We start from the raw sequence: 2,060 nt of genomic DNA, 5'->3' as shown, positions 1-2,060 counted from the left end.
TTACCCATCACTCCACAAAAGCCGCTGCCCTTGCAGAGCAAGGGGAACAACTACTTCAAGGACTCAGAGCGAGTGACGTCACCGATTGAAACGCTATTAMCGCTCACCCTGCTAACTAGCTAGCCATTTCATACCGGTTACACCAGCACAAGGTGCACCTGTGTAATGATTATGRTGTTTAATCTGCTTCTTGATACGCCACACCAGGTGAATGGATTATCTTGGCAAAGGGGAAATGCTCACTGACAGGGATGTAAACAAATTTAGGCACAATTTCATAGTAATAAGCTTTTTGTGCCTATAGAAAAWGTCTGTCGTCTTTTATTTCAGCTCATGAAACATGGGACAAACACTTTACATGCTGCCTTTATATTCTGGTTCAGTATACGTCCAAAGTCATTATCAAATAGACTTCTCAAACATAAGTCACTTTGCTATTACGTTTATTTTGAWTGGCGATTWTCTACATTTATCAAAAGTCCCATTTAAGTGGCCTGATTTCAGATGCACGCAACTGTCCATTTAAAGCAGGATTACTAGGGGAAATCGTTCTGGCAAAGCATGTAAACGTTAACTAACTATTATATTAAATCTGACTATCCASAATAATTGCATTATCGTGTGCAAGTAAGCGTACTCATGGACACTCAAGAGTACGGGAAGCTTGGGCGCCATTTTCGTAAAGTAAGAACGCGATCCACCAGCCAAACATGGAACGAACAGACTTCCCTCACCAGTTAGCGTGAYGAACTGGAAGTCAAGCAATGGACAGTCAATAACATGTTTAAGTGGCAGCCTTCATATTACACCGTCGTAGACTGACACGTTTATTAGCTCGGAGCTCATAAATGTGCTTGATTCTTTGGCGTCTTTTTGCTATATAATTAGATAGATCATGTTTACAAAAAGAGGCTAGCTATATAGCTAGCAAGCCGAGTCACTGAAAACYGAACACCGTTGTATCTTRTCTCCGTTATTAGATTGCTAACTTMGCCACAATAATGCATTGTAGCWAGGTAGTCTAGTAAAAAAAAATATGCATGCGTATTGTTGAAATTCTTACCAGAAAACAAGTGGGCCAGAGTGGTAAAGGCGTGCCTGTTACTCGCAGCTGGAATTGAATTCACACGTGTGAAGCTAGCTACAATAACAATCAASCACAACGGGGAAATTTGCGGTTCGACTTCAAAATAAAAGTCTCCCCTTTGAAATCGCCTCATAACCGATACAAATAGTGGAATCATGACAAATTTTGACGAATTAATTCTGAACYAGGTTGGAATGTTGTTATATACATTTTTTTTAAATACAATAATTAATTTGACACAAAACAGTACAAATCTGTTGAAATATTTTTGATTTATTAGACTTCAAAATTGCATTGGGGGCCATACTTCAATCATCCTTATGTGGCTAGCTTCACACAGGTCTCACTTCCGCCCTCCGCTGGACTGGGTCATGGCTAGATAGTATCCATCTTTTGTCAAAATGAACGTCAAAAGTTGTTGTTTATTGCATCTTCAGCTAACCCGGTAACCCTTTTCCTAAAGTAACGCTAATTCTCATAACCTGCTACGTTAATTCTGCCTAACCTCTGCGTAAATTATCCTGAACTCTCCGAAAAGTCAAAGCTCACGTTAACTTGACATGGATCCTTTCTAAGCTATCTATGGCGGCCGTACCACGAGGGCAAGCCAGGGGGACATACTTCGGCAGTATAAGGCCATAACGTTAACTATCAACCTAATGCAAACCAGTTGAACATTTAGGCCAGAACTGGAGATTAAACGAAATTTACTCAGAGAGTTTCTAAACCTAAACCGCACCCCACTCCATAGCACGCGCTCCAGCAGGTATATTTCCAAATGGTCACCCCAAGCCAATTTCTTTGCCGCCTTTCCCTTCCATTTTTGTTGCTCCGCTGCCATGACTGGAACGAACTGCAAAAATCATGCACTGGAGACCATATCCCCTCACTAACTTTAAGCACAACTGTCAGAGCAGCTCAAAGATCACTGCACCTGTACATAGCCCATCTGTAAATAGCCGCATCCAATACC

The 2,060-nt window shown here is 41.2% G+C and overlaps 1 protein-coding gene across 1 annotated transcript in view; it reads right to left on the bottom strand.

Moving 5' to 3' along the window:
* The window catches only part of LOC112074329 (ribosome-binding protein 1), a 37,024-nt gene extending 35,853 nt beyond the window's left edge, over positions 1-1,171 (bottom strand). The window contains 1 exon segment of the mRNA XM_070440474.1: positions 1,064-1,171. The gene's annotated coding sequence lies outside the window, so the exon portion shown is untranslated.
* Between the last annotated feature and the right edge of the window lie 889 nt (positions 1,172-2,060).

The sequence above is a fragment of the Salvelinus sp. IW2-2015 genome, unplaced genomic scaffold (genome assembly GCF_002910315.2).
Source record: "Salvelinus sp. IW2-2015 unplaced genomic scaffold, ASM291031v2 Un_scaffold2585, whole genome shotgun sequence".
Classification (NCBI taxonomy): Eukaryota; Metazoa; Chordata; class Actinopteri; order Salmoniformes; family Salmonidae; genus Salvelinus; species Salvelinus sp. IW2-2015.
Note: the sequence above shows the minus strand (reverse complement) of the source record. Positions and strands in the feature narration are given on the sequence as shown.